This window comes from Neomonachus schauinslandi, chromosome 7 (assembly GCF_002201575.2).
Source record: "Neomonachus schauinslandi chromosome 7, ASM220157v2, whole genome shotgun sequence".
NCBI lineage: Eukaryota > Metazoa > Chordata > Mammalia > Carnivora > Phocidae > Neomonachus > Neomonachus schauinslandi.
The window spans coordinates 28158417-28182826 of record NC_058409.1 but is presented as its reverse complement, the minus strand read 5'-3'; the positions used below and the strand labels follow the sequence as shown (position 1 = coordinate 28182826).

Genomic DNA, 24410 nt, shown 5'->3' with positions numbered 1-24410 from the left:
CTTGCAGCAGTCATGTCGGCTGTGACATGAGAAGGGCAGGTTTGTTCGCGTCTCAGACCACGGCCTGCCTTGGGGTGCGTCTTGGTCTTCCTTGAACTTGAATCTCTAAGTCCTTTGAACTTCTCAAGGCCACGTTTCAAAACAGACTGCAGAGAGGTCACAACAGTGGAGAGTCTTCCACCCTCCAAAAGGCATTTCTTCATTAATATATTCTGCTCGGATTGCAGCATGGAGCCAGGGAACACACAGAAGGAGAAAAACTCTCCAGGGCCAGCTGTTTCTCTCCCATGGCTGAGAGGGGCAGGGAAGGTTGGCCTTATTCGGATGTTTCAGTGATGGAGAAAGTAAGGCTGTCCCTCTGGCCTTGGCTCGCTTTTGAGCCTTCCTTAATGAGAGCCAGGATGGAAGTTTGCATCTGCCTTCTGTGGGGCTGGGCTTTCTCCATGGTAGCTGCTGTTCCATGGAAAATGTTGCACGTTTCTGTGCGTGAATGAATGTGTGTGTGCGCGTGCACGCATGTCTCTTCTAAATGTCTTCTGTTGGTAATGGGAGAGGGTGATTAGGGTGTGTGCGTTCATGCATTCCCCTCTTCGTAGGTCGTATTGCCTTTTCCAGGGCACATAGGTGAAGATGCTTGAATGTGCCTTGTTCATGGCGGCGATCACAGGAATATTGTGTTAAGATGCTCTTCGGAAGGTCTGGCTGAGAATGTGGAAGGACCTTGTAAACCAGTGCTAGGGTCACAGCTAATCCCCATAAATTCCTCTTGATTAGCAAAAACCTGATCTCCCTGTGTTTGGGTCTGATTCATTTATATAATTGCAGTAAGAAATGTTCATTCATGTACATGTGCCCCCTTGGAGTATGGTCTGAAAACCTAAAGCCCTGTGGTGTGAAGAAACTACAAAACCCAGAAAATTCACTTCTGTCTGGGGATTTCTTAATAATCTGAGGAAGTTTCAATAGTCTCTGTTATTCTGGGTATATTATGTACTGTTTTTTTTTTTTTTTAAAGATTTATTTATTTATTTTGAGAGACCGAGAATGAGAGAGAGAGAGAGTACATGAGTGGGGGAGGGTCAGAGGGAGAAGCAGGCTCCTTGCTGAGCAGGGAGCCCGATGCGGGACTTGATCCCGGGACTCCGGGATCATGACCTGAGCCGAAGGCAGTCGCTTAACCAACTGAGCCACCCAGGCGCCCTATTATGTACTGGTTTTATTTACTTTTCTATTCGGAGGTGAGGAAGCCAAGCCAAGAAAGTCACCTCCACCATTTTGCCTGTGGTATCTCTACAAGGGGGTGAATTCACCTCTCCTCAGGGGCCCCAGATCTGCTCAGGCTTCCTGATTTGCCATGGTAAGGTAACAGACTGGTTTCATGGGAAGTCTCCACATGAAGTACAGTGCCTGTTTCTTTCTTCCTTCCTTCCTTCTTTCCTTTCCTTTCCTTCCTTTCCTTTCCTTCCTTTCCTTTCCTTTCCTTCCTTCCTTTCCTTTCCTTTCCTTCCTTCCTTCCTTCCTTCCTTCCTTCCTTCCTCCTTCTTTCTTCTTTCTTCTTCTTTCTTTTTCTTTCTTTTTCTTTCTTCTTCTTTCTTTTCTTTCTTTCTTCTTCTTCTTCTTCTTTTCTTCTTCTTCTTTCTTCTTCTTCTTTCTTCTTCTTCTTTCTTCTTCTTCTTTTTAAATAAACTTTATGCCCAACATGGCGCTTGAACCCCTGACTCGGCGATAAAGAGTAGTATGCTCTCCTGACTGAGCCTGCCAGGCACCCCAATGCTTATTTCTTAATGGTAGACTTGTCACACCTGATTAAATGAAATTCACTCTCAAATATGACACTCCAGGTATGGCCTTGCCTGTACCATGCATTTGTTTAATTATGTTCTGGTAAAAACTAGAACAGATTCTTACTGAACCTTCGCAAGTTACTGCATTGCCGTTAAACAACGAAGAGACTTAGAAAAGAGTATTGTTCGAGAATCCTGAAAGGTCAGTGAGAACAAGAATGCCATTTAAAAGTGTTTCATTTGAAAATATTTGAAAAAGCGTCAACTACTAGGTTAATAGTAAGAGATAAATCAGGAGGAATGCTAAGGGGCTCATATACCCATCAGAAATGATAACAATAAAAAAAGTAATAACAACAGTATTCCAAAACAAGTAATCCAAATTATATTTCCTTCATCAGTTCTTTTAGTCGTTTGTAATTATTTTTTGTTCCACTGGCTCGTGGGTCAGTGGTTTGCTTTTATGAAGTCCTCTGCCTCTGCATGGGAAGGAGCTCTGGAACTCCACACTGTGTCTCACATCATCTGGCACTTGTCTAAGAAATATCACCTTGGAAGCTTGCAATGATGAGTCTGTTACTTGAGGTATCGATCAGACTGGGTACAGTTCTTTGCCTGAGGCTCTGAGACTGTCCTCCTTGGTTTAAGACCCACTTTCTGGGCTGTGACTTACTGCGGAGTTTTTATACAGGCATGAGGAGGAAGCAGAAACTACGTGCTGATAAGACCGGGTGGCTGTAGTTAACTTACTACATATGCAACAACATCCTCATGGAGGAGACTATACTCCCCTATCAGGGTATAATGCTTAACTATTTAATACAGATTTGATCAATGTTCACCCTGGGGGATAAGAATATACTATGGGCAGTGAAGGCAGTGATAAGTCCCCGGGGTCATTATATGAAATGCAACATTGAACTTAGTAACATTTTACCTGGACACAGTGGAGGGAAGGCTGACCTTTTCCTTTGATTTGACAGTTCTTTCCATGAGGCTCTAACAAGCGTGGGGAGGGGGGATGGCGAAGGGGAAGGAGAGGGTGCAAGGGGGAGATCAGGGCCACAGAAAACTTGGGATATACTTCCATAATCTTTTAGTATCAAGAAAGACTGGTGAGGTTGCTCTCTCCAGCACTCTGTCCTTGGATCTGCTTGGCAGCCATTTCTATTTTATGCAGAGGGTATTTCCATAAAGCTTGCCCTGAATTGAATTTCCACTTGGTAGGAGAGCACAGGTCTTCTTTATCACTGGGGCTGTTCACCTGTCTGTGGTTTCACAAGCGCCTTATCCCTGCCTGGGACCCAGAGTTGGGTTGGAGAACAGGGAGAAGTGGTGAGCAGAAGCTTTCTTAGGGGCTCACCTGCCTCCACCTGTTCTTCTCCTTCCCAAAACGGTACTTCTTGTAGCCTCAACTTGGATCAGTGCTGGATGTGAGCGTCGAAGGTATGTGAGGGCAGGGTCTAGCACCTTGTCTTACGAATCTCAGAGCGTTCTACTTCTTCTAGCCTTTGATCTTTGAATTACAACATCTCTAGTTCTTGCAAATCAGAACTCTCTTGTCTCAGCTTTAAGTTTTAAGAGCATTTCTATGAAGTCAAAGCCAAGTGGTTGATTATTTGTTCTCTTGATTTTTTTTTTTTTATTGGCATCTCTCCTTTGATGTGGTCCCTGAAGACATCGTAGAGGGTGGGGTCATCCTTGAATACCTAGGAATATTTCCTCTCACCTTTCAATGATGTCATGACCTTTTAAATCTCTCATCTCTGTCAGGCTAGCCCCTAGAGTACAGAAAAGTGATTGTTTTATATATATATATATATATGACTGAAATCTCATCTTAAGCCTGGATTTCTGTGCTTTTTCTAAGAGTTTTCCAGAAAAGATTGGCCTCAAATTTCTCTTAGTATTTTCCAGTCCCCAGTAGCCAGCCCAGTTAGGAAGTCAGTTCTTGTATCTGACATGAATGCTTTAGCTTGGGGGGGTTACTTCTGCTTTTTCTTCAATCCTCAGTGAAGGATATGAGGCACTTGTTCCTTGATTTCTTCACAGTGGTTGAAAATCTAAGAGGAAAATAGAGTTTTCTTCCCATTAGAGTCGTCAGAATACATTTTTAAACCAGCCAACATTTCCCCCCTTTCTAGCCTGAGCCTGGCCCCTTCCTGCCTGTCCATCCCTTCTCTCAAACAACCCTCTCCACCCCTGACCTGGGCTTGGCAGCCTTATTCCGTCCAAAGGAGGGGTTTGAGGCTCCCTCGTTGCTGAGGTGAGAGTTTTGCAGCTGTAGGATATAACATCAGGAAAAGATGTCACTTCTCTTTTTCCATACCATGTTGAGGGGACCCTCGTGTTCCTGAAGATGCCTCCGGTTTCCTGTGAGGACCAAGGGATGGGGCCTCAGACCCCGCCCAGAGTGACTCTGTTTTTATGCTTTACCACGTTACATTGCCTCTGTAGGAAAAGAGTTGGACCACCGGGGATCTTTGTGCTGGTCCCATTTGCCAGCAGAGGAGCCCGACGGCTCAATGAGAGAGAGAACCTTCCCTGAGGTCAGACAGTGGGTGGGGATGGAGCCCTCATAGCCCATGCCTCCGGAGTCCCAGGCTAGTGCCTTTGTACAGCTGGAGGGTGGGGGGACCTCACTTGTCCAAATCTTGGAGTGTCAGCCGTCACGCAGAGAATGTCATGGTGGTCTCCACAAGCAGCAGTATTTTGAAGGCATTCTGCAGAATCTCTCCGCTTCCCTCCTCCTCTGTCTTTTGAGGAGGAAGTAGAGAGAACATCACTCTCTCTGAGCACAGCTCCTTCTTTGCTTCTGTTGGCACAGATTAGCTTTTGGAGAAGGGGGCTATGGGTCAGCGGGCGACCTGGAATGCTGGAGAAGGCTGTGATGCTGTCATCTGTTCCCAGCCTTGCAGGGGCTGGGAGGTAGGGGTGGCGGGGGGGTGTGGGCGGAGATTGGCTCAGGCCAGGGAGGAAAGGGGATGACAGGTCTATGCGGCAGGGCCATGCTGAAGAGGGAATAACAGCTTCCCGGCCTCTGAGCTATTTGAAACAGGGGAAAAATAGTCTGCAATGATTTTCTCTTCTCAAATGGTGATTACAACCCGAGGGCTAGATTCTGGGGGAAAAAAGTCCTGGGTTGACAGACGGTTGTCTAATTCCATTAGTTATCACAAGTGGAGTTGGGGGAAAGTGTTTAACTGAGAACAGGAGGTGGTGCCAAAGAGACGGGCTAAAGACTTCTTCCTAGCTGTAATGTCTCAGTGGAAAAATCCTACAAGAATCCTGCTGCAGAAGCTTCTAGCAAAATGGAGGTTTATCTTTGTATCCAGGAAAGAACATTTTTCTTTAATGCTTGTTGTGTAATAGGGAGAAGGCCTCGGGCTTGCAAACTTGCAATTTAAAAGTGGTTTGTCTTCACCTTCCCATATCCATCCAGCTTCCTTCACTTCTGTGCTTCACAATGGCCAGAAATTAAACATGTAAAGGAACATTTAATTTTTAGGGCCTTGCTCTTCTAAATGTCATGACCTAAGGGGGGAAAAAAAAAACTTAAATTGGCAACCGCAAAGAAGAGAAACTTACTAGTCAGGGCTCTTGGAGTAACTGCTGACTTTGGTTTTAAACTCAGGTTCTTCCACTTCTGTGAGTTCAGCTCTGCCAAAGTAGAGGTTCTTCTGGTCATTCGGAAGCCTATGGGGCAGCAACTAATGGGAGAGAGCTAAAGATACAAAGGGAGAGAAGGGTAAACTGAGGCAGAGGGTGGCCACAGTAGTAACTGGAGTCCAGAGAAGGGTCTGTGCTAGAAATTAGTGGCTTTGGAAGTTCGCCTAAATGGCACTCCTCTCTTGCCCTGATTTTTCTTTAAATTTATAAATTAATACATATTCTTTGAAATCTAAATGATTGGCAAAAGTGTCTCAGATTTCAGTTCTGTTAGCTTTTTGTTGTGTTTTTCCCATTATTTTCAATATACATATACTCATGGACTTGTTAAACTTTACTCATCCTAAATCAGGATTACATTCTATGTAATATTTTGTACCCTGCCACTTTTATATGTCATAAATATGTTTTCATCTAAGTACACAGATGTGTATTTGAGGGGGTGTGTCTATCCCCCTTCATCCTTCCCTCTAGCCAACCTGCCCACACCGCTCTCTTGAGCTCCAGACTTAACCATGTAATGATCACTCAGCATTTCCATTTGATGCCCGTGGGCATATCAGACTTCATGTCCAAAATCAAACCCCTGATCTTTGCCCCCAAACTGCTCCTTCCTCCTGCAGTATTTACTATCTTAATAAATGCCACCTCTGTATTTTGATTTGCTGAAGTGAAAAGGAAATCCTCTTTGTCTCACACACTATAATCACGTTGACTGCTTTCAAACAGATTTCCAAATATATCTGCTTCTTACCACCTCCACTGCCACTCCCCTAGTGGTCCAAGACATCGTCCTGTGATAAACTGCAGAGAGCCAAGCGTGCTTCCAGAGAGGAAGAGAAGAAAATGAGCGGGGAATGGCATGGGCTCGTCGCTCACCACCCCCCATCCTGGGCTCTTCTGGATAGCCCCACATTTCTGACCCAGCTCTTTAAAGATAAAAATTCATTTGTAATCTGTCCTGAAGTCGACTTTTCTTCCATTGCCCTGCTATCTATCAAAAAGAAAAGACAGCATTACAATAAAAAATAAATTGAGATTATAATCAGAAGAAAGCAAGGGGCTGCCACCCCACGGGCTGCCGGGGAAGGTGGGGCACCACAGGTGTGGTGAGAAGGGGTGAGCTCAGTTTCAACTGTAAACATAGAGTTCAGAACCTACAGCTGTTACGTCATTATCATTATTACCTCAGTGGTGATGATGCTGATTCTCTAAAAACTACAAATGGTGATTAGACATGAAGGAAGTAGGAATGTCGCCTTGATGATTTAACTCGAGGGATATGTAAGGACGGCAGATAAAGCACAGAATCAGCAGTCGGCTGCATATATGGTACTAGACATTCACATTGGTTGGGAGTGCAGCCAAAACAAAACAAAAACAGAACAGCCAGGCAATCTCTTCAGTCTGAGGAGACGGAGGAAAGAGACAGATGGAAATCATGATGGTGTCATGGCAGGTAAAAGCGTGTGTTCCTTTCTGAACCCCAGAACAGTAGACCCAAGGACCCCTCCTTGACAAGAAGGAGCTTTGCTGCCAGAGAGAAGGCAGACCTACTTACACACAGGGGTTCTGCTGGGAGATCTCATTATTTCAAGAACTCCAATGTGCTCCAGGGAGAGAGAACTTCAGAACCACAGAGGTGAAGTTCCGGGAAGCGCAGGCGCCGTGATCCTGGGCCGGAAGAGGTGATGAGGATGACCAGGGGGTCGTAGGAAAGAGAATTCTGGCTTTCAGATTTCCCAGGGATGCAGTAGCAGGTGGTGCTGGGGGCACATCTTTCATGCTGACTAACTTCTGTTGTGTAGACGGATCAGCGTAAAAAACCAGCACAGCCCTCCTCTTCCCTATCTGCCTGGTATCCCAGGAAGGCAGTTACACGGGCCTGTTGCCTCCTACCCCAGCCTCGAGGCCCCCAGTTTATTTTGGTCTCCTTGGCCTGGCTATGCTCTGTCTATGCTTGAGTCTCTTAAAGGGCTTTTTCCAGCAGGTCACATGTGGAGGTGGGGCAAGGCTAGCAATCGAGTGAGTCTTAAGGGTCCCACCCCAGCAAGGGATGTGAGCATAGCCCCCGTGTCAGAAATCACGTAGGCAGGGGATACTGATGTTGTGAAACCAGATTTAGAAGTTGGATGTCTAAGACCAGAGAATTAGTGCAGACAGGGGATTTGATCAGAATTCTGATCATGTACCAATGCACAGGGACAAGAAATATTCCCCAAAAATGACTTGCAAAAAATTACTTTAAGCCAAGTTAAAAAAAAAAAAAAAAAAAAGCCCTTCTTTTTATGAGGCTGTTAATCCTATGGAACTGTTCCCCTGAGAGGCATGACTGAGGCTGAAGAGATCTGGATTCCTGTCCCCACATCTCTTTACATTTTAGGATTTAGGAGACTCTGTCCTAAGGCAAGCTAATCCCCAGGGATTGTTCAGAGTGCTAGGACAGTTTTGGGGGGACAGCATTAGGTCCCCCTGCTCTATTGGCCTGATTGGTGTCGGGATCCCAGCCTGTGACCGAGTTCCTTCAGGGTGGGGATACCCCTGGCTGTCCCCAGGCTCCAGGACCTGGCATCTGCCCTTCTCCCAAACCTTCCTCCCCTGCCCCTGCGCCCACAGGTCTTAAAGGGTGGCTGCTGTGGGGTCTGTGATTCTGCACCTGGCAGTGTGTCCTCTCCACTTCTGCCCCAGCTTTCCCTACAGATGGTTCACTGCGGTGTGCACTGCGCCCAGCACAGAGCATCGGCTGGTGCAAGGCATAGATTAGGCCGCCTTCAGTCATTGTGGAATGAATGAATTGATGCAGTGTATAGACTATTGCAGTTTTCAAAGCACTTTCCCATACTTGAAAAGGTTGGGTATCATAGGTGAATTAGGTCCCTAGCCTGAGGAGGCTGGCTCAGTGAGCGCCAGCTGCCGGTTGGTGGCCTTCTTAGGTCAGTCATTCTGGGGCTTGGCCTCAGGCTGGAACCTAACTGCTGTGTGTGTTTCTGGCTCCTCTGGAATGGGGACAGATGGCATCATCCACACCAGCCCGAGGGCGGTCTTCTCTCTCCCTGTGTCCTGCCTCCCTGGCTTAGGCAAAGGGTGCAAGGTGTCTCTGGAAGCAAATATTTTTGCCTTGACGACAGAAGTGTAGTGTCCTTTGGAGTAGAACATTCTGTTCAGAGTTGACTCAGGCTCTCATGAGCACACAGAGAACATTTCTAGGCGAAGGAGGGAATATCTGGAACTAGCAAAAGTTTGTTCTCATTTGGATTGAGAGCTTCTAGTACAAGAATCATACAGATCTCTATGTTGTGAAGTAGCAGGATTAAATACTGATTATCTCTGTATCTCCTAGGAAGTGCCTGTTTGGGAAAGAAGTAGTGAACTGAAATAACACTGATCTGTGACTTCACATACCTTGCTTCTGGAGTCCTCTCAGGCCTATTTAAAATTAAAATTTAGGTGTGCCTGGGTGGCTCAAGCAGTTAAGGGTCTGACTCTTGCTTTTGGCTCAGGTCATGATCTCAGGGTCCTGGGATGGAGCCCCAGGTCGGGCTCCCTGCTCAGCGGGGAGTCTGCTTGTCTTCCTCTCCCTCTGCCCCTCCCCCTGCTCATGCTTGTTCTCTGTCTCTCTAAAATAAATAAATAAATCTCTAAAGATTTTTAAAAAAATAAAATCTAAAGCTTAAGGTTCCACTCTGATAGCTACTCTGTTTTGTTTTGTTTTCTAAAATTGAGGGCAGTGATTGAGTTTGGAGGTAGTGATCACATGTCTTCATCTGTCATCCATCCATCTGTTCATCTGTCTTTCCATCCATCTGTCCAGCCACCTGTGTGTCCACTCAGCTGCCCATCCATCCACCAATGACCCATCCACCATTTGTTAAATGCCTATTCTGTGCCCAGGTCCTTTGCTGTCTCTCTCCTAAGTGGGATGATAAGAACCCTTAACATCAGATACATCAATAACATGTTGTTTATGTGTCTTCATGTGGAGTTCACTTACGTCCCAAGGTGATAGTTGTCTAGAGCTAGGATGTTTCTATCTCTTTATGGATTTGGGTTTGTAAGTCTGGTACTCCAAAGGCTTTTTATTGCCTTCTGAGTACTTTGTTAGACTTTTGACCTACTGCTACCATAGTCTCGGGGGTCAGAAGAGCTAGACTTCATCTCACACAGTGAAGACAAGGAAGTTAACTTAAAACTATGGGCATACTGTTACATTTTGGAACCTTTGATATTACTGGCGTGTGTATGCACTAAATTGTGACCTCCTTGAAAGTGGGGATTATGACTGATTGATTTATCATTATATCCCCACCACAGGGTCTGTTCAATGAATGAACACAACTAAGTGTAAATATAAGTCTATAACGTATCTATTACACTTTTAGTTAGAGCAGTATTTAAATAAATAAATATCCAGGTTACACCGGGTCCCTTTCTACTGCCTGTCTGTTATGAGTTTCTGTTCATTCTACGTGTGGTAGAGACAGACCTCCTTCTTGGTTTACTCTGACACTTCTGATTGAGGTTGGCATCTAAAATCTCTGGGTTGTTTTCCCTAGTCTTTTTCTGTGATAACCCTAGCTGAATACTTGGCCCTTTGGAGTCCTGGTTTGTTGCCTCTTTGTCCATGAGCAGCAGGTAAGGGAGTGGTCACAGTCATGGTCACTAGCGTACCTACTGTCTTCCATTTTCCATAGAAGGTTGCTCTCCATCAGATCTCCCATGAGTCTTGAACTATGTATCTTCAAGTTTGGATGCAAACTCTACTCTGCTGCATTATTTGCCAATCAGGTACATATGATAAAATTTGCTGAAAGGCAAGTTGCATAATTGTTGTGTGCTACAGAAAGTGTGGGCTGTGGAGTCAGGCAGTTGTGGGTTTGAAGCACAGACCCAGGACTTAATAGCTGTGTGCATTTGGGCAAGCTACTTAATTTCTCTGAATCTCCATTTCCTTATCTGCAAAAGCAGAGAATAAGGGCTATTTGGGGAGGTTATTAGGAGAGTCAAGTGAATTTTTGGAGATAATTACGAAAGCAGCTGGTTCTAATAGGTGCTCCGTGGATATCAGTTTTCCATCTTCCATTAGGTAATGCACACACACGCACTCACACACACACATACCCCCCATGTATGTGAATAACTTGATCTGTTCTTTGTGCAGTTCGGTAACACACTGCCTTCCCAAAGACCTTGGGGTTCTAGAATCAGTCTTGCCAACATGTAGCAGATACTTTCAGCTGTCATTCCTGTACCGATTCAGTTCTGGTTTTGTTTGAGGACACGTGTGTCCAGCTATGTCCTAATTTTCCAGTCTCTCTTCAGCTAAGGGTGTGGCCCTTTGACTCAGTGCTACCCAATGCAACACAAACAAAGTCTTCTGGAGGTTTCTCTTTTTTTTTTTTTTTTTAAGATTTTATTTATTTATTTGAGACAGAGAGAATGAGAGACAGAGAGCATGAGAGGGAGGAGGGTCAGAGGGAGAAGCAGACTCCCTGCCGAGCAGGGAGCCCGATGCGGGACTTGATCCCGGGACTTCAGGATCATGACCTGAGCCGAAGGCAGTCGCTTAACCAACTGAGCCACCCAGGCGCCCTTCTGGAGGTTTCTGAGAAAGCTTTGGCATTCATGCACAACTGGTGCTGTCCCTCCTCCCTGCAGAGGCGTGTGAAGCTCGAGGAACCATTTTGTGACCGCAAGGCGAAAAGCTTGTGAATTAAAGTCTACCTATTGAGGATGACTGAGCAGAAACACGGGAAGAATGTGGGTCCCTGCTGAACCGACATCATCACTACTATCTGCCAACTTCTTATGTCACAGAGTAAAGCTCCATGAACTTACGCCACTGTTAATCAAGCTTTCTGTTACTTGCAGCTAAACACAGTTTCTAATCAACATAGAACACATTCCTTTTAAAGATCATTTGCGTTAAGATGGGCAATATTGGTGTGAGGCCAGGAGCTCCCAGGGAGTCAAGGACAATGCCATCTTGGTATCTGGGGAAGGGGAGACCTGAAATGGCCTCAGGAGCATCACTCAGAGTACAATGACATACTGCGAGTGTCTCAAAAGCATGTAGATCCCAGGACTGGGTGCAAGGGATTGGATTGGTTTGGAGTGGGAACCTCTGACCTGTAAGTGAACTATGGTCACATGTCAAGTGTTCCTTATCCCTTGCAAAGACTACTCATAGGGGAGCAGAAAGCATATTCTAAGGTGCAGACTAGTGAGGCATGTTGGACCAGAACACACTGTCTGTGGAGGTGAGCAGAAGGAACCCCCCAGACGGAGCAGATAGCTGTGTGCTCAAAGGCAGTAGACACATGCAGATTTTTTAGTAACATTAAAAAATTAAGAGGAGTTGCACATGTTTGTGTTTGAGAAATTCTGAAAAATACAAAGAATAAAATTACCCATAGTCTCCCAAATGGAGTATAATCACATACCACTTTAAAATATTCATTATTAGCTTAATACTTAATAGTATCCCCATATCATCAATTATTCTTTTAAAACCTGAGTTTTAATGACCATGTGGTATCTGATTCTATAAATGTACTGTATTTTTTATAACTAGTCCTCTCTTATTAACATTTAGCATCTCTCTGATTTTTCATTATTACAAACACTGCTTTTGTGAACATCATTGTGTATTAATTTTTCACGTATCTTAATTTTTTTCATAGGCTACATTCCAGGCAGTAGAATTTCTGGGTACAAAGATATGCAGTTTGTAACTCTTTGGTTGAATACTAGCAACATTTCTCCCAGAAAACATACACCATCAGCAGTGTATGAGAATACCTATTCAGAGGGTACTTACCAACTTTAAAGACTATGAATTTTAAAATAATTTTTTCATTGCATGGGTAAAGAAAAAAGGTACTTTCTTTAGTTAGAATTTAGCAGTACATAACCAACACTCCAGTGGTCAAATAACAGTGGTTTAAGCAAGAGAGGGTTTATTTCATTTTCCTACAAAGTAAATCAAGTAGTAGGATGTCCAGGGCTGGTGTGGGGCATCTAAATCATCAAGGACCCTTTTATCTTGTTGCCATGGCTACGTTAGCATGTAACCTCATGGGCCAGCATGTCTGCTAGAGCTCCAGCCATTTTGTCTGTAATCCAGTCAACATGGAAAAGGGAAGAACAAAGAACACACTACTTTACTTCTAGCAGACCTCTACGAATCCGGATGTAATCCTGCTTCCATCTCTGTGGCCGACTCAGTCTGCATTTGAGCTGAGTCTAGTCACGTGACCCTACCTAGATGCTGAGGAATGTAGACTTCTCAGCTCAAAAGCAACAAGCCCTCTAAAAATCAAAGTTCTTGTTACCAAAGAAAAGCAGAAGAATGGATCTTGGGAGGCAGTTACCTGACTCTGTCAGAGTTTGGTATTTTTTTTACTTCTTCGACGACAGTGCAGATTTAACTCTTATTTTTTTATATATATGAAAAAAAAATAGAGGCCATTTGTAATTCTTCTTTACGGATTGCCTGCTGTACCCTATGCTTTCCTTTTTAGGATGTGAGTCTTTTTCTTAGTAATTTGCAAGGTGATTGTTTTACATATTAAGGATATGAATACATCCTATATATTTCACATTTTTCTGCGATTTGTCATTTGCCTTTAATGGTGTTTTGTGATAGACTCGGGTTTTGATGTTTTCACCCAGTCAGGTCTATCATGCTTTTTCTTTTGGAGTTTCTGCCTTTGATGTATGTTTAGAAATCTCTCCCCAACTTGGAGGCCAGATAGAAAGTTCACCTATGTTTTCATTTTGTTCTTTCATGGCTTGAATTTTTCATGTTTGATGCATTAGGCCAGTGGCATTGGGACAGGAAGAAATAGTTGGTACCGTGAGCCAGTGTGGTTGAAGCTTTCAACGGGCAGTGCTCACTCTTACTCTGCATAATGGGCACTATTTCCTCTTCTCTGCCATTACACTTCATATCTTAGAAAGCTGTGTTCGTAACTCACTCATGGATTGTGACCGGGAGTTGAAAAAATACTGTTTTAATCCATCTAAAGCTTATTCAGAGGTGCATGCTGAGCAATGGAACTATGGGTTCTTTTTTGTTTGTTTGTTTTCATTTCTAAATAGCTAGTTTTTGTAATGATTTTTACTCTGTCATTCATCTTTTCATGTAACAAATTACTCTCTTTTTCAAAAAATGTTAATGGCTCTTCTTGCCTATTCTCCCAGATAATATTAGAAATCATTTTGAAAACTTGGAGAAGATGAGATTTAGATTGCATTTCAAAGTAATTTGAGATGAACTGATAACTTTACAGTTAAGTTGTTCCATCTGGAAACATGGCACATCTCTTGATCCAAATTTCCTTGGGAAAGGTCTGCAGTTTTCCTTTAATAGAGGCTCCTGTATTTCTCATTACATCTGTAGCTGGAAAGTTGATGTTTGTGACTGCTTTTTGTGAATGAAATCTGTTTTCTATTTTTGTTAAAATGATTATTTCTTTCAAATAGGAAGTCTCGATTCTCATAGTTTCTCATTTTATCATTTTGGATCTCTTCTATAGAAGACGATCTCCTCTCCTGTGTTGGCTATTCTATTTTAAAAGTAAGAGAATGGACCTTTGTTCATTGAAATCGCTCAAGGTCATGCATATAGCAAATGGCAGAGGCAGAATTTGAATCTAACTCCTAAGCCTGGGATTTTAATAAAGTACTTCATTCTATTCAGTATGTGTATGTTAAACTTCTTTATTTGTGTCTTACTCCTTTGGCTGGAACTTCCAGAACGGAGTAAATAATATTGCTTTACCAAGAAACCCGTAGTATGGTGACTTCATATTTTTCTGAGGCACAAATGTGAATCAGGGCTTGTGAAGGCCTTTGCCCTGTTTGTCCCTCTGGGATTGGTTTGGGGAAGTCCTCATACATCACTTGTGGAAGGGCCTCTCCTCACTTCCTTGGGTGCATTAATTTTTGGTCATTCTTCAGGTTTTGATCATTATGCACCTTAAAAAAAAAAAAAAAAACATTTTGAGTAGAGTTGACACACAATGTTACATTTTTTTCAGGTGTACAACATAGTGATTCCCCAAGTTTATACATGATGCTCAGCTCACCACCAGTGTGGCTGTTTGTCACTATACAATGCTATTAAAATATCACTGAGAATATTCCTTTTGCTGTGCCTTATACCCATGACTTACTCATTCCGTAACTAGTAGCCTATATCTCCCACTCCCATTCGCCCATTTTGCCTTCCGCACTCCCACCCCACACTCCCCATCGGTTTGTTCCCTTTATTTGTAGGTCTCATTCTGCTTTTTGTTTATTTATTCATTTGACCATTTTAGATTCCACGTATGAGTGAAATCATATGTATTTATCTTTCTCCGCCTCACTGATTTCACTTAGCATAATAACCTCTAAGGCCATCCATGTTGTCCTAAATGGCAAGATTTCACCCCTTTTTTGGCTCTGTAATATTCCAGTGTGTGTGTGTGTGTGTGTGCATGCATGTGTGCATGTCCATGCTTGTGTATTTATGTATGTATACCACATCTTCCTTACTCATTTATCAGTGGACACTTAGGTTGTAGAACCCTTGGGTACTTTGGTGGAAATGCAAACTGGTGTAGCCACTATGGAAGACAATATGGAGGGTCCTCAAAAAATTAAAAATAAAACTACCATATTATCCACTAATTCCACTCCTGGGTATTTACCCAAAGAAATTAAGACACTAATTTAAAAAGATATATGCATTCCTATGTTTATTGTGGCATTATTCATAATAGCCAAGATAGGAAAGATCACTATGCACCTGTTATTTTCAGCATTTGGTATCCAACAAAATTCTATTTTCTGAAGTCATTATTTTAATATTCTTGTTTTGTTTCATAAACTTTTTGTTTAGAAAAGTTTTAGATTTACAGAAATATTGCAGAGATAGTAGAGTTCCCATGCACCCTGCACCCATTTGCTCCTTACTGACATCTTTTTTTTTGGTATGGTACATTTGTCACAATTAATGGTCCAATGTTGATACATTATCATCAGTTAAAGTCCATATTCAGATTTCCTTAGTTTTTCCTAATTTCCTTTTTCTGTTCCACACTTTCAGCCATGATACTACGTACATCTCCTGAGGTTCCTCCTGGTTATGACATTTGCTTAGACTCTCCTTGTTTTTGATGACCTTGACCATTTTGTGGTGTACTGACCAGTTGTCTAGAATGTCCCTCAGTTGGGGTTTGTTTGATGTTTTTCTCATGATTAGACTGGGGTGACGGGTTTTGGAGAGGAAGACTATAGAGGTAGGGTGCTACCATCCCATCATATCAAGGGTACATGTTATCAACATGACTTAATGCTCTTCACGTGAACTTTGATCACCTGGCTGAGGTGCTCTTTGTCAGGTTTCTCCGCTGCTACTCTTTTCTTCCCTTCTCATACTGTCCTCTTTGGGTGGAAGGCACTTGGCAAAGCCCACATTTACAGAGTGTGGAGTTAATACTCCATCCCCTTGAGGATGGCGTGTTTACATAAATCATTGGGAATTCTTCTACACCAGAGATTTGTTTCTTCTTCCTGATTAATTCATTCAACCATTTATTTATGGACTCATAAGTATTTATTTTGTACTTGAGGTAATAATCCAGTACTAACTATTGAATTAGTCCAACCCTAAGATTTTGTTGTGCAGATTGTTTCAGCTTTGGATGTTGGAAGTTCTTTCTGTTGGCTTCCATGTCCCTTTGATATACTCTCATTGTAGTTTATTTTATTTACCTATTTTTGAGCACTTCTTTATTTTCCGGCCCTACCTGGTACCTCAGGCTCATCTTGTATATTCTTTATCCCCGCCATAGAATCCCAGCCACTTCTCCAAGTTGCCCTGGTTCCTTTTACCATAGAATGGTACGAGAAGCCAAGATTTGGGTATTTGGGTCCTAGGTGCGCTTGTTACTACTCTAATGATGCTTCTCTGCCCTTTCAGATGACAGAGCAAGGACATAGATGTGTGTATACTAATAAACTCACACATACACCTATAAATTCTATTACGAATCCATCATTATCTATATTAAGCTATATAGGAGTTTATACTCTTGTCTTCAATTCTAATCCATTAGCACATGGATCTTTCTAGCCTCCTCCCTTGTTTGTCTTTAAATTTCCACTCCAACAGTGAGAAACTTGGTTCCCAGCATCTGCCATCCCTTTACTTAATTCTTCCATTCCATTATGCTTGTAGAGCGGTATCAGAATTGTTAACTCCTACCTCTACAGGAAATGACTTTATCATTTAGAGCACTGTGTTTATGTATAGTTCTTTTGCCTTTAGTCGTATAGTCTCCACTCATTTCCAAAGCTACTCAGGTCAGCACCTCTGTCATCCAGATAGATTGATTTCTCACATTCTGCATTTCATCCTAGGATCTCCTGACTTGTAAATGATGTTCAAACATTTGCATACATTAAGATTCTCTGTGCTGCCGTGTTCTGTGGGTCATGACAAATTTATAGTGTCATATATCCACCCTTACAATATCATAAAGAATAGGTTCACAACTCTGAAAAAATTCCTTGTGCTTCACTTTTCAACTGTCCCCACTTCCCCACCTCACATCCCTGGGAACCACTGATCTGTTCACTATCTCTATGGTTTTGCCTTTTGTAGAATGTCCTATAAATGGAACCGTACCTTATGTAGCCCTTTTTATGAGCATTTTTCACTTAGCAGTATTCATGTAAGATTCAAACATATTTTAGTGGCTTGATAATCATTCCTTTTTATCACTGAATAGTATTCCATTATATGGAAATTTCGCCATTTCTTTATCCATTCACCTAAGAAGGACATCTTCACTGCTTCCAGTTTTTGCAATGATGAATAGAGCTGATACAAATATTCCAGTATAGCTTTTTTGAGTGTTGCCATAAATAATATTTCAAATTAATTGGGTAAATACCTAGGAGTTCTATCATTGGGTCACATGGTAAGATGTTTTTTTTTTTTTATTTTATTTATTTATTTTAGAGAGAGTGAGAGAGAGTGGGGGATGGGGGGAGGAGCAGAGGGAGAAGGACAAACAGACTCCCCACTGACCATGGAGCCCTGCACAGGGCTCGATCTCAAGACTCTGAGATCATGCCTGGAGTCGAAATCAAGAGTCGGACGCTCAACGGACTGAGCCACCCAGGCGCCCCAAGATGTTTAGATTTAAAAGAAATTGCCAAACTGTTTTCCTAGGTGGGGATACTATCTGTTATTCTTGCTAGCAGTAGAGTGTTGCTTTGCATCCTTGCCAGCAATTGGTATTGTCAGTTGTTGTTTTTGTTTTTTTTAAAAATTTTATTATGTTATGTTAGTCACCATACAATACATCATTAGTTTTTGATGTAGTGATCCACGATCCATTGTTTTCGTATAACACCCAGTGCTCCATGCAGTACGTGCCCTCCTTAATACCCATCACCGGGCTAACCCATCCCCCCTCCCCCCTCCCCTCTAAAACCCTGTTTGTTTCTCAGAGTCCATAGTCTCTCATGGTTCATCTCTCCCTCCAATTCCCCCCCTTCATTTTTCCCTTCTTTCTCCTAATGTTGTGGGGTTTTTTTTTAACTTTTATTTATTTTTTATTTTTTATTTTTTTTAAAGATTTTATTTATTTATTTGTGAGAGAATGAGAGAGAGCACATGAGAGGGGGAAGGGTCAGAGGGAGAAGCAGACCCCCTGCCGAGCAGGGAGCCCGATGCGGGACTCGATCCAGGGACTCCGGGATCATGACCTGAGCCGAAGGCAGTCGCTTAACCAACTGAGCCACCCAGGCGCCCTTTTTTTTTAACTTTTAGACATTCTAATAGGTTTGTGGTGGTGTGCCATTGTTTTAATTTGCATTTCCCTAAAGACAGCTGAGGTTGAGAATCTTTTCATATGGTTATTTTACATCTTACTCAGTGAGGTATCTCTTAAGATCTTTTGTGTATTTTTTTAATTGGGCTGTTTGTTTTCCTGTTGTTGAGTTTTAAGAGTATTTCTTTTTGGATACATGTTCTTTTTCAGATATGTGTTTGCAAATATTTTCTCCCAGGCTAATGTTTTGGTTCTCGTGACAGTGTTGTTCACAGAGCAGGAGTTTTTAATGTCAACAAAGTCCAACTCATCTTTGTTTTCATGGGTCATGCTTTTGGCATTATTTCTAAAAATTTATTACCAAACCCAAGGTCACATAGATTTTCTCCTCTCTTCTAGAAGTTTTATGGTTTTTCAATTTACTTTTTGGCATATCATCCACTTTAATTATGTGTTAAGGTATAAGGTCCCTGAATAGATTCATTCTTTGGCATTTGGACATATTGTTCCAGCACCATTCACTGAAAAGACTATCCTTTCTCCATTGAACCCAATCCGCTACCTTTGATCCTTTTGCAAAGTCAGCTGACTACGTTTGTATGGGTCCGCATCTCTTCTCTTCTGTTCACTGATGTGTTTGTTGACTTTCTCACCACCATCACACTATCTTAATTATTGTAGCCTTAGAGTAAATCTTGAAATGTGGTGGTTGGAACTCTCCTACTTTGTTTTTCTTCTTCAGTATTATAATGCTCTCTAAAATTTTTGTAATATAGAATATTTTTTAAAAAAGAAATAGGTTTGGTCCCCAGCCTTTATGCACAGAACACGTGCTTTGCCTGGGTCATGCAGTGCTGGCCAAGCATGTAGTGGGCCCTTGTTTGTCACTTGCTGATTTCCTGGAACCAGGCCAGTGTGGGGGAACCCTCCCCCCGCCTTGGCCAGAGTGGGAGGCCAGCGGATGGTCTGGCGTGGCCACCTCTGGGGGCTCTTATGTCTCAGAATTTCTTACTTGCAGTTCCCAGAAGAAAACTCATTCTTGGTGGAGATCATTCATGTGAAGAGATAGGAAGCAGTTTGTGATACTGATGGTTCTTAACCAAAAAGTCGAGATTTGAGCTAAACTGGAGCTCAGAACTAAGTGAGAATGAGAGTACCGACCACCGCACAGAGAAACCAGAAAGGCAGGTCATGAAACTGGTTTGGCTAAGGCTCCAGACAGTGTGAAGACTTCTACGGGTCACATTTATGCTCTGGTACTGATTTGGGACTTGGTGACTATCTCAGGAAGGGCATCCATCCCTTAGGCATTCTGTGGGTCTACATTTGCAGGATGTTCTTTCCCACCTGCCTTGCCTTGCGCCCAGATATGCTTGGAGGCTGTCTCTAGTATTTGTCTCCTCTCTGCAAGGCATATACATGCTCAGCGATGCATTTTCCAGCCAAAATGCAGTGCTGGGGCGAGGAGACATATGCCCAGTGTGGATTGGCAGCAGATGGAGCTCATCAGGATGCATTAGAACAGTTGTCCAAGCCCTTGTGAAGTGCTAGCCTGCTGTTAACACTGTCCTTCCCACCTCTTTGGATGCCTGGGCGGGCCCGCTTCAGCAGGAAGCCAGGTACTGATGGCCCTTTTGCTCCAGGCTCAGAGCCCATTCTCTGCTGGCACCACTGCCCAGCGGGCCCTGGGCCACTGCTGGACAGAGACAGAGCAGGGAGTCCAGTGCAGGAGGAACAACAGAAACCCAGGTAAAAAAAATCTAGCTGTGAATGACAGCTCCAGTTTAACCTTCAGGGAAGCTCTCTGAAAAGCCAGCCCTGGCAGACCCAAGCTAGCAGCTGGGTTTATTCCTTTTCAAGGCATCTAAGCAATGAGTGGGTTACACGTGGAGGCCTTTGGTCCTCCCCTAACCGGAGGAAGGCTGGCATGGGAGGGAAGCTGTTGCTTAGGTGATGCACCTGCCACCTGTGTCCCTGCGGATGTGCAGCATTGCCCTGGGTGTATGGGAGGCAGACGCCCAGATTCCCTTTGAGTGGGCTGCTCTTCTTCTCCTACAGGGCCCGCCCAATGTGGCGGCTCAGGAGAAGTCACCAGCAGTAGATGGTACATAGCCTAAATCATCCCCAGGGCCCCGATGCCAGGACCGTGCCTCCCTCTGGGCCATGGTTAACAAAGTCCTGCCTGCTGAAGGCGTGGGGCCTGTTGGTGGGGCTGAGGGCACCTTGTGCAGGCATGCTCTGGGTTTGGAGGGGAGCCAGAAGGATGGGAGACGAGGGCCTGTAATCTGAATTTGCATCTTCCAACTCGGGTCTTCTGCAAAGGCAGTGTGCGAGGTGGAATGACATCCTGGAGTCGTAAGCAAAATTCAAGCACCCCACCGGTCATCATCAGCATGGATGGGCACTGAGGTCCTCAGGGCGCAAGATTCATAATCTCTTTGTATGTACCTCAGATGTACCCCAGTCCTGCCAGGGCTCCTGGTGGGAGCACAGAGTCCCTCTTACAGAAGCCCTGGCTTGGCAGTCAGAAAAGCAGAGTCCTGGAATGTCCTGTTTCCATCTTCAGACAGATCTGTGTTCAATTCCGAAACCTACTCGTTGGTTGACTTTTAACAAACACTTGAAGCACTTTGAATTCATGTCTTCATTGGAGGAATGGGATCCTAATAATGACACCTCTTCATGGATTGTTCTGGGGTTTAAATGGAATAATCACTGAAGGCACTTGGAATAGGACCTGGTGTATAATGACCTCAAACTAAAAAAAATTGTTGTAAGTAAACCCTGCCCCCAATGTGGGGCTTGAACTCATGACCCCAAGATCAAGAGTCGCATGCTCTACCAAACTAAACCAGCCAGGTGCCCCATAATAACCTCATAATACATGCCATTGTTCCCACCACTGTCCTCCTCCTCATCATCATCTTTGTCATTATTGGCAGTAGGAAAGTTTATTGAAAAATATCCTTCCCATTCTCTATCATAAGAGCATTGCATTAAATCAAAATCACAAAACCCTCCTCGCTTCCAGATGCCTGCAGGAATATACATTGTACACACAGAGTTTCTGCTCTCATAAAACTCATACCTTCTAGGGGTGAAAACTCATAAACTTATTAAATCTCAATAATCATTATAAAAATAAGCAATGCCATATGTGGTTATTGATTGCTGAGAAAGCCAAAATAATGGTATTCATCTGTTTACAAACAGCCCTGACCCACAAGGTCTTCTCTTGGTTCACATCACTGTCAATCTGTGTCACAAAGATACCATTTCCCTGAAAGGTGGAGGAGAGCCAGAGAGGAGAGAGAGAAGCAAATCAGAGCTTCGGCAAATCTCACTGTTCTTCTGTTTTGGCATAAAGGAGATGGTCCCTTTCCTCTCTCCTGCCTTCTTCCTTCTCTACTTCTTGAATCTCCCCTTTTCCAGCCCTCCTTTCTTCACTCTCAAACCCCCAGTCGCTTGAAACCTTGGCACCCAGCAGATTTCTGCAGGGGGAGAAGGCAAGGGGCGGATTATGTCTACTATGATCTTCCTTTTCCTGGGCCTGCTTCTGCATGTCCTCTACCTGGTTCTTCCCTGCTGGATGCCTGCATTCTGTATCCACAGAGTTTCCATGGGGTCTCAGAGGTGCAGATTTCCCCTGAGACAGAGTAGTTGGACATCCAGTGACATCTTCCACGAGTCGTGGAGTTAGGTGACCTGAAGCGTGGATCTCAAGTAGCTGCTTCAGTGTCTTGCCTTCTCCTTTTCAGAAGTGGAGAGAATTAATTCAGTGGCTGTTCTTCCTTCAGCCCAGTCCTGAGGGCTTACCCCCAGTGTTTGCTGTAATAATTATACCCCCAGGAGGGATAGCTCCACCCCCAGGCAAGAGTACACCTCTCAGCCAGCTTGCAGGTAGGCAGAAATATCTGCTGGCCCTAATGCCTCATTTACCAAAGGCATTTTTCTGTTCTCTGACAAACCTGAATTGGCCTCCGCCACAAAGCCATTCATGTGATCATTAAAATATGTAAATGGTGGGGCACCTGGGTGGCTCAATTGGTTAAGCGTCTGCCTTCAACTCAGGTCATGATCCCAGGGTCCTGGGAGCCCCGCATTGGGCTCCCTGCTCAGTGGGGGTCTGCCTCTCCCTCTGCCCCTCCCCCGCTCATGTTCACACTCTCTCTTGCTCTCTCTCTCAAATAAATAAATCTTTAAAAAATATATGTAAATGGAGCTCCTTGCACTACTCCCCCAATGTGAGGGAGGCTAGCCCCTCTGGGTCACCTCTGCCTGATGAACTGTGCCGTGGCCTTCAGCTATCGGGTATAGGGGACTGGGGTTTCTGAAACTTCATTTGTATGTTTTATTATTTCCAATGCATATTTATACATCAGGAGAATTTTTGTTTTTTTTAGGTTGGGACCTCTGAGTTTAAGGAGCAAACCCCACCTCAAGAAATCTGCAGATGAGGTTGAGATATGTGCATGATGATCTTGCAAGCCCCTTGTCTTAGTTGGAGGGGGACAGTGAATGGTCCTCTACTTTTGTATACTAAACCACTTAGATGCTAGGGATTATCTGTTACAGTAGCTATCATTTCCCTATCAAGTACAGAAATTAATTCAGAGAGTGTTGATCGAGTACCTGTTAGGACGCAGGCATTGTGCTAAGTGCTAGGACCCTGCCTTAGCTGCGGCTACTGTAACAGAGTATTACAGACTGGGGGGCTTAAGCAGTAGGCATGTACTTCTCACAGTTCTGGAGGCTGGGAAGTCCAAAATCAAGGGGCCAGCGGGTTCTTTTGCCGGTGCAGGCCTTCTTGCTGGCCTGCAGACCGTGCCTTTTTGCTGTATTCTTACATCTCGGTGCAGAAAGATTGGACTCTGGTCTCTTCCTCTTCTCATAAGGACACTAATTCCATTATGGAAGCTCCACTTTCATGACCTCATCTCGACCTAATGACATTCCACAAGTCCCTTTTCTTAATACCATCCCACTGGGGGTTAGGATTTCAGCATGTGAATGGGGGTGGGGTGGGCACACACAGTCAGTCCCCACACCACAGACCCCAATAGCAAAGAATTAGCAGGACTGGTTTGCTGTTGAGGAGCTGATAATCCAGGGCAGCACTCAGCCAGCCAGCGTGCTGGGCACGTGGTACACCCATACGCACGTTGACCACAAGACGACAAGGGCTCTCTTTTTATGCATCTTCATGTCCCTGCTATCCATCTGCATGCATTCCCATGTCCAGTGTCTAGTAGCTGTTTGAAAATGTTGTCCATGATGGCTTGATGTTGACCAGAGGCTCCCGGCTCTTAGAGGAGGGATGTGGTCTCCTGTCTTTCCTCCTAAATAGGAGAGAAGGATGCCTTGCAAGCAGGTACACTGTCTGAAATCAGCTTTATTTTTTCATTGTCTCGTAGAAAAGGGAGCTTAAGCCTTTAATTGCTGTTCTTGGAGCCAGAGCACCTGCTGGTTCTAGCGGCTGCCTCCATTAGCATGTTCGCCTCTCCCAGGGCTGCCAGCCTGGTAATCTGAAAGGGAAATAAATTCTCTGGTTGGGGGTGGCGGGGCTCATTGTTGCTAACTGCTCGTGGTGTCTATCACTGTCTCACCTCTCCTTTTGAGGAGAGAAATCAATAGTATTTTAAATGTCTTGCTAAGTAAGTGTTTATGAAGCAGATTCCCTAGGGCTCAGCCCAGGGCAGCACTCAGTGCAGGCGAACTGCCTGGAGCAGGAAAAGCTGCTGTGCGGCTGAAGGGCCTCACTCCCACCCCATTCCTGCCTCTTCTCAGGAGGGGCCTGGGTTCTTGGAGCTGGCGGCTTGAATTGGCATGCTCGGAGGGTAACAAGGAAGGGCAGCGGTCAATCCATAATAGTTTCCTGGGAGCTGTTGAGTGCCAGGCACCACCCCTGTTTTCAAAGAACTCTCTGTGGGGCAGGAGATGGACGAATAGGTCATGACAGTGTGTGATGTGTCACACAATGGTAGGTGACAGACGGTGCTGAGGGAACACAGAGACGGAGCCTGGGGGCAAGGGGAAGGGGGAAGATGGGGGAGTCCAAGAGGGCTTTCCAGATGGGAGGGGAGAGTCTTCAGATTTCTTTTCTTTGATGACTCCTTACTGTTTTTCC

General features: G+C 44.1%; 1 protein-coding gene across 1 annotated transcript in view; it reads left to right on the top strand.

The window, feature by feature from the left end:
- SPOCK1 (SPARC (osteonectin), cwcv and kazal like domains proteoglycan 1) overlaps positions 1-24410 on the top strand; it is a 529851-nt gene that overhangs the window by 429454 nt on the left and 75987 nt on the right. The window lies entirely within an intron of this gene.